We start from the raw sequence: 15,457 nt of genomic DNA on the forward strand, positions 1-15,457 counted from the left end.
CTCACAACAAAGGTCCCGAGTTCGTTCTCGGTCGGGCACACAGTTTTGATCTGCCAGGAAGTTTCACAGTTCTCTTGTTAATCCCTGACAGTCTTAATATGCACACAATGATCACGGATATGCTTCGCGCAATCAATCAACGTTGATTCTTTATTAAAACTGTTTTTCTAGAATACTGAATTTGTGAATCATTTCACAAGTAACAGGCGGACAATGCTACGGTTGCACGTACGAACCCTTGCGCTCATCAAATATGAATGATGGTTTGAACACAGTATACTAACAGAATAAGTTAAAAACACGTGAAACTGGTATATTGCTGATATTTGATTATGGACATGGTCAAAGGCATAATTCTCTGTCTAACGTTTCGTCTTCCACTGCTGGAGACTTCATTAGAGGCTCTTAACGACTCAGAAAGCTGTCAGACACAAAACAAGCTAAGCAAGCCGCACTGTTTGTACGTAATCCTGCAACGGTCGCTTCCTGACGTCATCAGACCGCAAAGATCACGATGTCGCGGCGATGTATGCTGCGGAGATTGTAATGGAGAAGAGTTGGCGCTGCTTGTTTTATTCGGCACTAAAGGCCCAACTTGTCTAACTCCAAACCTTCACTTCTGCTGAAATAGTTTTTTACGCTTTTGTATTTCTATGGCCTATCCGTATATCTTAGCACTGTAATTATTGGATCTTGCTAAAAACAGTGTAAGAGGAACGAATTTGGTAGCTTCCCGTTCCTAGTGCGTGATCTGCTATTGCTGATTTAACCATCTTGGCCAAACGACAATTAAGGCGTCTGAGTGATTGTGTGGTCCACGCGAATGAGTGAGTGCATGAGGGCCATTTTATAGAATTCCTCCTAACTATGTGATAACATTTGCGTAGTTTTATCCACATTCGTTTCTTTTAATATGCGTTAAGGCGCTGATAACCTCGCCGTTGAGCGCCAATAAGCTAAACACACACACACACACACACACACACACACACACACACACACACACACACAGAGAGAGAGAGAGAGAGAGAGAGAGAGAGAGAGAGAGAGAGAGAGAGAGGGAGGGAGAGAGAGAGAGGTGACAACTGCACTTGTTGTTCCATGAGGGGCATGTTGATGCTTGTTTTTGTAGTTCCTATGTACATTTGGCAGTAAGTGCAGGGGGATCTTATATACTCCCGCTGTGGCAAGCCGCGAGCGTAGGCCCTTTGCAGTGTTCAAATATACACTTTTCTTGTTAGGTTAAACACTTTATTAATACCGTGTTTTCTGCATACTTTCCTGAGGCGATCCGTGATAGCCTTTACAAATGGAAGGAAAACTTTCCTGTTACTTTATTCTTTTTCATTAGAAGAGCTAGACCTTTTACAATGTAGTGCTGTATTTATCTCTTTGTCAGAGAAGCTGTTTCTTCTAAAATGTGTGCCCCGACCGGGACTCGAACCCGGGATCTCCTGCTTACATGGCAGACGCTCTATCCATCTAAACCATCGAGGGCACAGAGGACAGTGCGACTGCAGGGACTATCTCGCGCACGCCTCCCGCAAAACCCACATTCTCACCTTATAAGTCCATACACTACATTCGTAGTGTCCCTACCCAACATACTCATTACTCGTGGAAGACATTCTTACAAAGTCGCGTAAGAGTTCGGGTAATATGTGTGCATCCGCATACAAGAAGAAGGTCATGGCCGATATTGCCAGAACTATATACTAACTTTGGGTAGGGACACTACGAACGTAGTGTGTGGACATATAAGGTGAGAATGTAGGTTTTATGGCAGGCATGCGCGAGATAGTCCTGCAGTCGCACTGTCCTCTGTGCCCTCGGTGGCTCAGATGGATAGAGCGTCTGCCATGTAAGCAGGTGATCCCGGGTTCGAATCCCGGTCGCGGCACACATTTTCACCTGTCTCCGTTGATATATACAACGCCCGTCAGCAGCTGAAGGTATTAATACATACTTCTAATTAGATTAATAATAACCGCAGTCTATTTGCAGACAACTGTTTCAAAGAAGCATAAATATTCAGTCAGATCTTGATAAGATTTCAAACTGGTGCAAACATTGGCAACTTTCTTTAAATGTCCAGAAACTCAAAATTGTGCACTTCACAAACGAAAAGAACGTAGTATTCTATGACTATAATATCCATGGTCACTGTTGGAATCGGCAAACTGATACAAATAACTATGTGTAACACTTCGTAGAAATATGAAATTAAATGATCACGTAGACTCAGTCACGGTAAAGCAGGTTTACTGGTAGAATTCTGGGGAAGAGCAACCAGTCTACAAAGGAGGTTCTAGAATTTGCTCAAATGTGTGGGTCCGGTACCAAATAGAACTACCAGGGGATATTGAACGCATACAGAGAAGGGCAGCACGAATGGTCACAGGTTTGATCCGTGGGAAAGTGGCACGGAGATATTGAAGGAACTGACCTGGCAGACTCGTGTAGACAGATGTAAACTATCTGGAGAACGTCTATCAACAAAGTTTAAAGAACCGGCTTTAAATGATGGCTCTAAAAATACACCAAAACCGCCTACATGTCGCGTACATAAGAATAGAATAATTACTACACACACAGAGGCGTACGAACAATCATTCTCCCCGTGCTCCATACGCGAATGGAAAAAGAAGGAACCCTAATAACTGGTACGATGGGACGTATCCTCTGCCATGCACCTGACGGTGCTTTGCAGAGTATAGATGTAGATGTACACTGCAAGGTGTATGACACATTGCATGATCCTGCTCGTAATGCCGCCGTGCCGAGGAAAAACAAATGCATGTAGGGGTCGGCCTAGACCCCCAAGGATAGACGCATAATTCTGGTGATCCACTGTGCCTTCCAGACTGACGACATCACCCAGGGAGAGCCACGAGAAAAGGTCTCAGACCACAACGCTCCGTCCTCCGGTCGGTACACTACCGACGATTGTTGCAGGGCGTTAGTTTTCTTGCGTTTCACTCCTGTGGAGTATAAATAAAACTTGATTCATCTGAAAAGGCCACCTGTAGCCACTCAATGGGCATCCAGCTGCGGTACTGGCGTGCAAATTACAGCCTTCGTTGCCGATGAACAGCAATCAGCATGTAGGCAGCAACGTTAGCTGAACGGTCGTTGAAGAGACACTGTTGGTATTTCCTTGGTTCATCTGTGCGGATAATTGCATAAGAGTCGCACGTGTATTCGCCAGTACACACGTCCGCGGCCGTCATTCACCCCTGCCATCTATGGCTCGTGGTGTACCACAGTTGCCTCAGCCCCGGTTTTGGAGAACGCCATTTTGCCATGGACGGTATATCCTAAACACAGTGGCACGCTATCAGTTTACAACTGCACTGTTTCCCGCGCTCCGCACACATAATTCATATACCCTTCGATGCTAGTGTTGGCACCTACCGTCTGTGAGTGGTTATTGCACGCTGGCGTCGAAGACGGGCGGTGGTCACATAAATGTGACTGAACCGTGTGTTACAACTGCTGAGAAAGATATAGCTCACAATCAGTTTCATACTACGAACACTTTAATATTACATTTGTAATTCAAAAACCACCAACGATATGTTAATTAGCTGTCTATTCAGTTGTACTTTGAGAAGTTTCTATGTAACGTATTCAAAATGTATTCAAGTGCGTGTACTTGTGTACAGAAATTGGTTTTGCTAGTTAGTTGCCCAGTGTTTTAATAGGCCCCTTTGTCTTTCATTTTCAAACGGTTACCTGATGATTCGCTACCGGTTGAGTCAGCTCAGGTTGAAAAATCCATTTTACAAAATAATTTGTTTTTCCAATGTCTCATGCAGTGCATGTTCCTATATACGAAGCCGATTGCAGAACGCACTTTGCCACAAAGAGCACCAAACGTCCATGACTAATGATCCTTTACCGTTTGTTATCTTCTCTACATAACTCAAGAGAAAGTACAGAATGTTTAACATCACCTTAACCTCATACCCGAGGCTTTTGAAAAAAACTTAAATCAAGAGTTCGTTCTGTAAGCAAGTTTGCAATAGAACCGAGCCCGTCGCGTTTGGGGAAGGGAATAGAAAAGCAAAGCAATAAGAAGAGAGACGAACAAGTAAATGTAAAATTTCAGTTATCAGAGGAGAGGATTATATTCTATTAGCAAAGGAGACTCCGTTCAAGGCATTCGTGTGACCTATTCTGGTGCACAGCTCGAATTGTAACGGGCTGCTTTCGTCAGGACAAGGCTGGTACCGCGAGATGAATGCGACTTACGTGAAGTTATATAATCTAAAATCATTCTGCCCCCTCCATCGTGTATCTCACGCTAGAGCCAAACGATTTATACAAGATAACGGATCGTATCCGATGGTGTATGAAGAGAATAGTACACGATGGGTTGAAGTACCCTATGGCACGAACTACACAGTACCTCGCGAGGTATCTACGTAACTATAAATTTGTCATAAGAACACAATCTCTAGTAGGCAAGGGGTTTGATTCCCGGTCTGTATACATTAACGTCTAGAATTGTACGAATTAACGTCATTAAGTCACGTACCATACATTAAAGAAGAAAAATTCCATCTACATCGAAAAAAATTTTTTAATATCGATGGGGTTGCCGCACAAATACGATTTATGAAGTCTGATCTGGTTTTTATAATACGTATCGTTTCTTCGGTGCCACACAGAGATACACAATCTTGTTAACTAAGCATCACTTTCCTATAAAAACAAATATCGAAGAAATAGAAGCTACAGGCTTTAATGGCGTCGTTTTTATCGTCATGACAAGTACCATCGGTAACGAATCAACACTACCAAGGAAATGCAGGGTTTGGCGAAAAATATGAAAACGGTAAAAGAAATACAAGCTGGAACATAAATGCGTATGCTGACCAAGACAGCACGTTACGCTTTTCCATTAACGGCAACTATGCAATCACTTCAACGTGTTCCAAGTGTCAGTCGTGGTCAGAACAGCGTTCTTTGTAGTTAAGAGCGCATTATGTCGGAGCTGAGTGCATTCAGGTTCCATATTGTAGGTTTATACCGCATACAAGAAAACCAGAAAATCATCATCCCCATAGTGACAACGTGGACGAAAGTGCGTGCCCAGTGATACAGACGGAAGGTCAAATAGCAAGACTGTGCTGAAACCTGCGAACCCTGTCGGTATTAAAACAACACGAGCTCCAGAAGCACGGAATTGCAGGTCGAACTGGAATTTCAACACCACCCATCAGTGATGGAAATGCCCGTCACAGGGAAACGTGGTGCCGAAGTTATGATATCTGCAATGTGGAGCAATGGAAGAAGGTAATTTGGTTGGGCGAGTCTTGTGTCACACTGGCATAGTTTACTTCCAAGACCAAAACCTCAAGAATTACGTGATCATTTTGGTTGATCAGGTCAATCTCACTGTACAATATCGGTTCCCCAATGATGATTTGTTGTTCCAAGACAACAGGACCCCTGTTCACACTGATGGAATCTTCTACGACTGCTTTTGTGAGCACGAGAATGAATTCTCGAATCTCCCACCAGGTCCTAATGTTATTGAGCCTTTGCTTTCTACTTTGGAGAGAAGATTGTGTGATCGCTATCCACCTCCATCAACGCTGCCTAAACTTGCCCCTATTTTACCGGAAGAATGGTATCAATTCCCCTGAAAAACTATATCTATCCATTCCAAGACAACTGGAATTTGTTTTGAATGCCAACAGGCTTTCTACACCGTATTACGCATGGTAATTCGTTGTGCTTGTGGCGTTTCCACATTTTTATCCACTCACAGTATATCTGAGTGTTGCCTATCAAAATGTTGACAGACCTAGCTTTCATTCCACATCTACATCCATTCTCTGCAAAACACTTTTAAGTGCGTGGCAGAGAGTATTTTTCATTGTACCACGTATTAACAATTTCTTCCCGATCCATTCGCGTATTGAGTAATAATGGAAGAATGACTGCTTAAATGCTTCTAAGCGCCGGCAATCAGTGTAAACTCATCGCCGTCACGACGAGAGCGATACTTAGTAGTATATTCATTGATTTCTGTGCCTGCCAGATCAGGTTGTTCAGCATTTTTGTTACACGCTCAAACGGGTAAAAAAAACAGTGATCATGATATCTTCCTTTGTATAAGTTCAGTAATCCCAGTGAGGTATACTTGACATAGATCCCGCACGCCTGAGACATATTCTACAATTTCCTCATTAGAAACCATTCAAAAAAAAACCTTCCACATTAAAATATCTTCCAAACCTCCAAAAACTGCATGAGAGCCACTCACAACTTCTATTCATTCATTTACTTCCTCCAAAAAACACTATTCACTAACACAGAAAAAATCAAAATGACATCCTCTAAAAAAAAAAGTTCAAATGTGTGTGAATTCCTAAGGGACCAAAATGCTGAGGTCATCGGTCCCTAGACTTAAACACTACTTAAACTAACTTATGCTAAGTACCACACACACCCATGCCCGAGGGAGGACTCACACCTCCGGCGGGAAGGGGCGCGCAGTGACATGGCGCCTCTAACCATGCGGCTTCTCTCAAAAGATTTGGTATCAATTACCTGCTGCTAAGAAGAGCCACCAGTAGCTTTCAAACGCCTGTACTTAGGAGAAGCATCTACTTTGACGATATTTTTACGAAATGGCGCGTTGGTAAAACTGTAGTTTATAACCATTTTCAAGAAGATTTGCTGTGCGCACAACCGTCACTTCCACAGGCAATCTCCGTTGCAGATTGACTGCATTTTCTTAGTATCCTACCAATGAAACAAAGTCATCCACCTGCCTTACCTACGACTGAACGTACAAGGTCATTCCTTTTCATATCCCCACAATTGACCACTCAAGTATTTTGATGATCATTATGTTAGAGTCCCAATTAGTGCACATTCAGTCGAAAATTCTGCATAGAATCTCATAGGAACTCCATCGTGTTCTGCGGCAATTTTCCCAATACAAAAATAATTATACCAATCGATTATCGGATGATTAGTCTCCTCCTTTTACAACAGTATGATTGGGGAACTTATTCTCTAATGACCTTACATCCAGCGATGTGTCTGGTGGTCGACAAAAGGATCCATGTACAAGCTTATGGCCACCTTCGATACTAGGATTTGTCCAAAAACTCCAGCATGCAGCTCCGGTTTCTATCTCGAATGGTTTCAGCTTTTTACCTACTAAACGAATACACCACTTCCATCTCCCAGTGGTCTACCACTCCTTATGCACTTACAATCTTCTCCAAAAATGTGATTGGCGTCAGTTTTGCGTTTTTCCAACTTTCTGGACAGGGCACTACATACTGTTCCTTTTTTAAGAACACATCAAACTCTATTAACGGATAAGAAAGACGCATCTGAAATGTGCAGTACAGTGAAGGACTAAGATTCTATCAGTAAATCCGATAATTAATGAAGAGTTCGTGCAAATGATGAAGAGGTACTGAGTCGAACTGGTGAGGAATGACATTTAAGGCACGGGTCAGTTAAAAAAAAAGGGGGGGGGGGATCGGCTGATACGACACACCCTGAGGCATCATGGAATCGACAATTTGCTAATGGAGAAGTGTAGGACTTCAAACAGATGTAGTTTGTAGCAATTATGCAGAGGCGAAAACAGTTGCACGGGGTCGACTACCGTGCATAGTTGTACCACATTAAGTCTTCCGACTGAAGTGCACAATAACAATATCAACAGCTTATCTCAATCAGAATAACCAAGTGACTAACAGTCGTTGGCAACTAGATACAGAGGAGGCGAGCCGCGCGGTAGCAATAGCTGTTGGGTTCCCCACTGCAAACATAAACGTCCTTCCTTGCCGTGCATACTGAGTTCCATTAGCGGAATCGTAACAGACTTATCGGTTTTCTGAACACATTCGCTACTATCTTTAGACTTTCTGCTGCCTAAATTAGGCATGCCCTGGGGAGAACAACAAAAACGAAACGCAACAGTCAGGTTACCACAGCTGGTGTGAGATAAAGCAAGAAGACTTCGAGATAGTCGCAGAGGCGTCGATGGAACCGGGGGACGACCAGCGATATGACGACTGTTTACCTGCGCCCCCTGCCCGGGGAACAGGTGCAGCGCAGAGGCAGCAGGGTTGTGGCGACCCGGAAGTGCGCGCATTTGGCCGCGGCGTTGCCACGTGGCGGCCGCCGCCCCAGCCCCACCCGGCGTCTCTCACAGGCTTCTCACCTTGCGCTAACCTTGAAATGTGCCACAGCGCACTTACGCGCCCAAAATAGTCCACACAGCGTTCCCTTCGTGAGCCCACACGAAACACTGCGCCGCTCCCTGCCGGCCGCCTTCGGGTAGCCCACTGTGCCAGCGACAACTAACATACTCCTCTAGCCACCAACTAGAGAACTAGTTCCTCAAAACGGCTTAACGCTCTTTTTAAATCGGCATCACTTTAAATCACCTTGTAGCAAGTTGTGTAAAGTCTTTAAATAACTTACGGGAAAGCAGCTGGTCGCATCTTCGGACAGCCGCCATCAGCCATTTTGACAGGTCACAACCAGTCATTTTCGACACACACACACACACACACACACACACACACACACACACACAGAGCGAGCGTTAACATTCGCGCCACCATACAACAAAAGATGACCGACGTCTGAAGTTATAGATGGCGAAAATTACTAATGGGTAGCATTTAAACACTGTTTTTTGACACGGGCCAGAGCACAATTCCACACAGAATTTTTAAGACAGATGGAGAATTTTTCTTAAATTCTGCGTGGCTTTCCTGCTCTCTCCTTTGTCAAAAAACAGAGGGACAGAGAGAACGTTAACTCGCCTGCTGAGTTTAGAATTCGCTACTACCGATAACTTCTGACGTCTGTCATATTTAGTTACGTGGTGCTACAATGTTTACAGTGTGTGTGTGTGTGTGTGTGTGTGTGTGTGTGTGTTTGCACGCGGATGTGCACAACAAGATTTTAAATTCTCTTACACTGCGCCTCCTTGCTGTATTTGTGCCTTGAAAATGGCATGTGTGCACCTGTCACAACATGTTGTCGAAGACGTCACGCGGTTGATTTCCCGCAAGTTATTCGAACATTCATCAGACAGATCGTACAATCCAAGTTAAAGTTATGTACTGTAGCGGGACTGGAAGTCTCTGAAACCTGCTTTCTGAAGCTGTAACTCCTCTCCTACCAACTGAAACCTTCATCATGCTTTTGGCTTCTCTCCACTTTTTCCTGAGTTCTCAGATACTTCCGCACTATGCTGGTAGACTTACAGCTTCGAAAGGAATAGCTGGATGGAAGTTCCATAGCCATGGAGGCTTATATGCAAAGTTAGTTGCACATCACATTAGAACTGTCAGGGGCTCGAGCCAAGACAACAGCGTTTTCACTACAACAGATTCGCTATGTATTTCATACCATTTACATCGCTGATGCTGTGATTAAGCAACGCTGTCCCCCAATTATATTCTCCCGCTGTAACTAGTCTGGCAACATCATGGCAGAGCTTCCAGAACTTAGAGTAAAAGATAAAAAGGGTGGCAGTATGAATTCACTGCACTGTCAACCAGAGAGGTTTGGGTGGCTCAAATTGAAGCTCTTTCCACGAAATGCAGGTGTTTGCACTAAGGCATTAGATATGGCGCGTAGTTTTAAGTAGAAAAATAAATAAATACAGTAAAATGCAACGCCAGGAGTAATAGTAGAACCAATACATAATTTTTTTAGTCAATGCTCACGAATTTTATAACTGCTATTCCGGTTTCGACGTCTAGACATTATCAATAGTCCATTGAATATTGCTTCATCGACTTATGGCCTATTGAAAATGACTGAACAGCTGAAGCTGGTATAGCCACTACTAAACTTTCTGAGCACTGAATGAAATAAACTTTATATTGAAAAGTAAAATCATCACTGACGCTCTCAGGCAATAACATGACAAATATGAAACAATAGTAAGACTGTCCATCCTCGAGCACAAATAGATTAAAATGCGTATTTTCACAGAACTTGGCACTGGCAGCTTCAGAAGTAAATAACAGCGTTATCAAACTTAAGTTATAATTCTGACTGAAGTCTCCCGACTAGCCTTACAGATGCCTAATCCAAGATCAGATGTGGCCGCTCACTAGCATTGTTCACAAGCTACGCCAGCGAGTGAACACGAAATTCGAAACGTGAGGGCAATACGAAAATGGTTAGGGCCCTTGGCTGACAATACTCATATTGTTGATATTATGGACTTCCTGAATATCTCAAAAATAACCGAGGGCAGAGAGAGAGAGAGAGAGAGAGAGAGAGAGAGAGAGAGAGAGAGAGAGAGAGAGAGAGAGAGTAGTATTACTGTGGGAAGGAAACAATCATCTCTTATGAGTTGGTCTAAACGATGACTCGCTAGACTCCTCTTAAAGTCGACTAACTATCCGCTCTTTAGAAATACAGTAATTCGGGGTGAATAACACTAAGTTTGGCAGTCGTCGCCCACGTACTCAACAGCATCACATGAACAACCATCGTGGTAGCAAAGCTGCCTAGCTTCCTCCTGTCTATGCTTTCGTAAAGCACATGAACTGTATGAAACCGTCATCTTTAGAAGCGTAGCAGTAGTTTTACTGGAAAATATGGACGGTAATAGATATTGACCATTTTACGTGACCATTTCAACCTTACTTTATAGAACAAGAGTAAACCACTTAGACTGACTCAGTCGGCTGGGAAATCGAGAGCTTAGTATTACGAGTAAACCAGTGGATCTCCTTCGGTGTCCACGGAAACAACAAATCGCATAGCGCTAGCCAAACAGCAAATGTTGCTCGCATTTTAGCTACTCAGCTTTTGGGCATTCGTTCCCCATTTCAATTACGTTCAGGAAGTAAGGAAGGAAAATTAAGGTTTAACGCCCAGTCGATAAAGATGTCATTACAGTCGGAGCACACGCTCGGTATGTTGTTAAGGAAGGGGAAGGAAATCGGCCGCGTTCTTTGAAAGGAACCATCACGATATTCATCTAGAGCGTTTTGGGGAAATCACCAAAAACCTAAATCTGAATGGTAGGAAACAGATTTCAACTGTCGGCCTCTCGAGTCAAGAGTGCTAACTACTGGGCCACATCGCTCCGTGTTATGTTCAGAATTTAGTGGAGAAACACATGCCTTTTTGAGCAAGAAAACTGGGAAGTCTGGCTGAATCGCTACAATATATCCAAATAATGAATATGCTTGTGTTTCAACAGGGTACCCCAGGAGAAATGATCAAAATTCAGTGATATCACAGAAACGATCATTCTAGTAAACGTGGGCACTAAAATGCATACCTTAAGGTTTATGAGCTCTTTTTCAGTTTCACTACTGTGATACTCATGACTTCTAATGAAAAAGTGATCGCATCTTTTAAGGTATAGATTTTAGAGCCCACGTTAATGAGACCTTTTTGCTTCGAATGATCGTTCCTAATAAATCCCTGAATACTGACCATTGCTGCTGACACACCCTGCATCTGAATGAGGGTGTGCCGCTGCGGTAATAGCAAGACTCATTCTCGGAGAGTATGCTCCAGTCTACAACTCTGCATTCATCCCATCCGCATTAAAAAAATCGTGATTAAAGCCGGGTGATTCCTTCAGCACACCAAGGGCGAACAGTAGTTGCACCACTCAAGGTGCCGTCATTAAAGCCCACTGTATATGGGACAAATGGTTCAAATGGCTCTGAGCACTATGGGACTTAACTTCTGAGGTCATCAGTCCCCTAGAACAAAGAACTACTTAAACCTAACTAACGTAAGGACATCACACACGTCCATGCCCGAGGCAGGATTCGAACTTGCGGTCGTAGCGGTCGCACGGTTCCAGACTGTAGCGCCTAGAACCGCTCGGCCACTCCGGCCAGCTATATGGGTCAGTTTGCTACTAAAAAACCAACTGAGCATGGTAAGAGACTCAAATGGAATCAGCAGTCTAAAATTACATCTATGGAGCAGATGAGCACAGCTGATTTAAAATCCTAAGGAGTATTACTTTAATGCAGTTCCCTTCACCTGAGTTATATTAAGAGCATTAGATCATTCAATTACGAGGGGTAGTCATGTTTTAAGTATCACATAGAAAAAACACGAAGTTACGTAACAAACTTTTTGTATGTTTGCTTGCAGTCCTGATACATACTGAAATTTCCGCGCCACGGTATCATAACATACACCTGGGGTAGCGAATCAACAATGGCACAGCCCATTGGTGAAGTGGAAATATCGTGCGGTAACTCGTTGTCGGCAGCATTAGAAATGCTACAGCCGTGTCAGACCAGTCCAGATGTCTTCTTTAGGCGACTGGTCTGGCCTGACGCTTCTCTAACATTTCCGCTGCTACCGACAGTGAATTACCACACGATAATCCACTTCACCACTGGGCTGTGCCATTTTGGAGTGGCTACCCTAGCGTGCGCTCCGATACTGTGACGCAAGGTTTCGCTGTATACCAGGCAAGCATGTACTTGCAAAGTAACAAAAAACTGGGAACTTAATAACAAAATCCGTAATCTCATTTTTACTGCCGATATGCCAATATAAAAATCAAAGTCGCAGCTTCTTGACTACGGTTTCCGTTTTATGTGAGGATATTCACTGCGACGTTAACATGCCGCTGATACAGAAAAAACGCTGTTACTATAATACCCAGATTTTAGTGTTATCTTTTCCATTTATTTCAATCTCTCGATTTAGCAAGAATAGCTAGTATGGCTAACACGTAACAAAATATTAATTACGTAACTTTTACATGTGGCTCGGTGCCACAATTATTAAGCGCCGGGTCAATCATTGGATTTTTATCTGTCACTTATCACTTCTTTCTTTGTTGATGTTAAAAATGCCGAGGTTCCCCATTGTCCGGAATCCACATTAATCTCTTAAGTCCCCCAATAACTGGCTGGTAAATCAGTCCAAAGGTCGAAGGAAGGCAACGGAATACCACTTCCACCTGACCACGCCTAGTACGGCATTGAGGTGTTCAAAGCAATCTTCGGAATGATGACGCTTTTAATTTTACTCTAGTCAAAATTTTATAACTAACGCACGTATTGTCTATCAATGAGAACAGTATCAACACTGGGCGAACATCGCTACAGATATCAGAGGATCAATACCGTCTGATTCCCATAAATCTTGGAACATAAATATTTGTCTGATGTGTGTGTTATTTAACGTCTACATATGTCAAATACAATAATTTTGAAAACTGCAGGTACGTTGGAAAATGCCAACAAGCTAGCATAATGTTAGTTTCCACATCGACATGGTTGCTGACACTCTACTTGCGGCCTAGTCAATCGTTTACTTGTTCGTCCGCCGTAATCACGGTCACTTTCTAAGGTCTGTTGAATGAGAGTTGGCAACACTGTTAGGTTGGTTAAAGTTGTTGTCAGAGTTCTTCCACTCGGCAAATCATTATTGCCATAATATGCAGCAGTTCGTCGTACCATCGCCAATGGAGTCGAGGCGAACGTCCTGGAGCCGTCCACCTGCAGTGTGAACCAATCTACCAGAGCACACCGACACAGGCGGCAGGGGGCATGCACAGCGACGCCGATACAGGCGCAGCTCACACAACAGAGAATGAGGAAATCCACACTGACCTTGCGATGAGACGCTGGCCACGCGGTGGGCGTCCGTGGTGATTACCTGCCAAACACTCGCGATACTTTCGGCACCGCCGGGTCCTCCGCGCTGAAAGCCGCACGACCGCTCCTGCAGACTCGACCGGCTCTGCAGCTCACGGCGACGGAGCATTTCCGCGAGCGGACACCGCGGAGCAGCACTGCACGATAATCCTCGACACCTGCGAGTGCTGAACACGCAGTCCACACTTCCACAGCCGTTTCCACTAGATGCACACGAAGACGTGTTCACTGTGACGGTTTGGTTTCCATGTTGCAGACTGTCACACAGGAGATGAATGCGCTTCCATCGGGCACGATGCCTTCATCCGTTGCGGCAACACTACACTCAATTCTCACAAACACAACACACAAACAGCTTGTCGCTTCACTGTGGAGCTGTGCGCTGACACGACGAGCCGACGACACTTTGCACAGGGAGATGGCACACGCATACACGTACCACACTATACTGACGGCTTCTTCCTCTTCTTATCTGGCTCATGTATAGAACACGACACAGAGTCTACCAAACTCGAAAATTCTCCTCGGAAAAAAAAAAAACTAATGGGCGACGCTGAAGTTTTGATCCAAACACTGACTGACACAGAAATAAATTTTATCTCAAACGAAGATGCAAGACGACAACATACGTGCTAACAGCACACCAAAACGGGCAGATACGTGAGTGGGAAATGGTGGGCGGTGGACATGTACCTTTAGCGTCAGACGCGAGTAGGATACGGAATTGTCACTCCACTTAAGAGTGACCCATAGGGTTCTGAACTATCTGAATATATACGAATTTAGCGACAAATGCGCTATGACTACAACACAATGAGGAAGTACCACCAATTTGCAGCGGAAAGCTGGTATCTAACATCCTGGATTTGCATGTGATGAGAGAAAGGAGGGAGGGGGGGGGGGGGGAGCTGGGGGGGGGGGGGGGGGAGAATACACAATTAATTACACCCAACTAGTAGTAATGTCAGTCACCTCGATAAGAGAACAAACCTAACTGAAGCTGTCATCACTGAGAGACATTAGCCCAGAAATAAATTACTGCGACAATGCTTAATAGGGCAGAAAAGGATGGGACACGTTTCTTCGATCTTCAGAAAGTATCCCGCATGTACACGCGCTCGTCAGTTAGAATCTTCGGCCATAAAACAGTATGGTGCCATTTTCGGTAATTTTAATTCAGTTCACAGATATTTAGTAACTTGCTCAACACGACTATAGTAGTGCAATGAAGTGGAAAAACCTACGTAAGGTGAGTCCACGTGACACGTTTCAGCAACACGCAGCCTTTCACCGGTTTGCTGTATGACATGCTCTACATTAGTTCGTCAAGAAAACATGAACAGTAAAAGCTCACGATATCTTTTAAAAGGAAAGAGAAAACATACGTAATCGTAAATACGGTGTACACTGCTAAACGGAACAAGGTAAAATTAGACGTTGCTTTTTTGCTTGAGAGTCACTACACACTTTTAAAACCTGGTTCGTAACAAAACATATCGCTTGGCAGCTTCATATATTGCAGATCACAGTTTTTCACCAGATTTGCAAATCATATGAACGCTCTTATTACGAAAACAGAAGTTGTAAGCGATTTATTTTTGTCAATGTGCCATTCATTTTTGTAAATGATGCCACGTTCGCTTTTAGCTGTAAACATCTTATTGCGCTTTTGCAATGTCGGATTACATGCCGGAGTTGCTATCAATGACATGAGTAGGTTTGTTATTTACACGTAGACTGAAGTCAGCCATCGTTGTTCTCTCTGGCCTACGCTGACTGACTTCAACCTACCTGTA

General features: G+C 43.8%; 1 protein-coding gene and 2 non-coding genes across 3 annotated transcripts in view; 1 reads left to right on the plus strand and 2 right to left on the minus strand.

Moving 5' to 3' along the window:
- The window catches only part of LOC124594435 (protein split ends-like), a 364,635-nt gene that overhangs the window by 159,540 nt on the left and 189,638 nt on the right, over positions 1-15,457 (minus strand). The gene's annotated exons all lie outside the window — the stretch shown is intronic.
- Trnat-ugu lies at positions 1,424-1,498 on the minus strand. Its single transcript has one exon. It is a non-coding gene; the product is annotated as a tRNA-Thr (tRNA).
- Trnat-ugu lies at positions 1,826-1,900 on the plus strand. Its single transcript has one exon. It is a non-coding gene; the product is annotated as a tRNA-Thr (tRNA).

Source organism: Schistocerca americana, chromosome 2 (assembly GCF_021461395.2).
Source record: "Schistocerca americana isolate TAMUIC-IGC-003095 chromosome 2, iqSchAmer2.1, whole genome shotgun sequence".
Taxonomy (NCBI): Eukaryota; Metazoa; Arthropoda; class Insecta; order Orthoptera; family Acrididae; genus Schistocerca; species Schistocerca americana.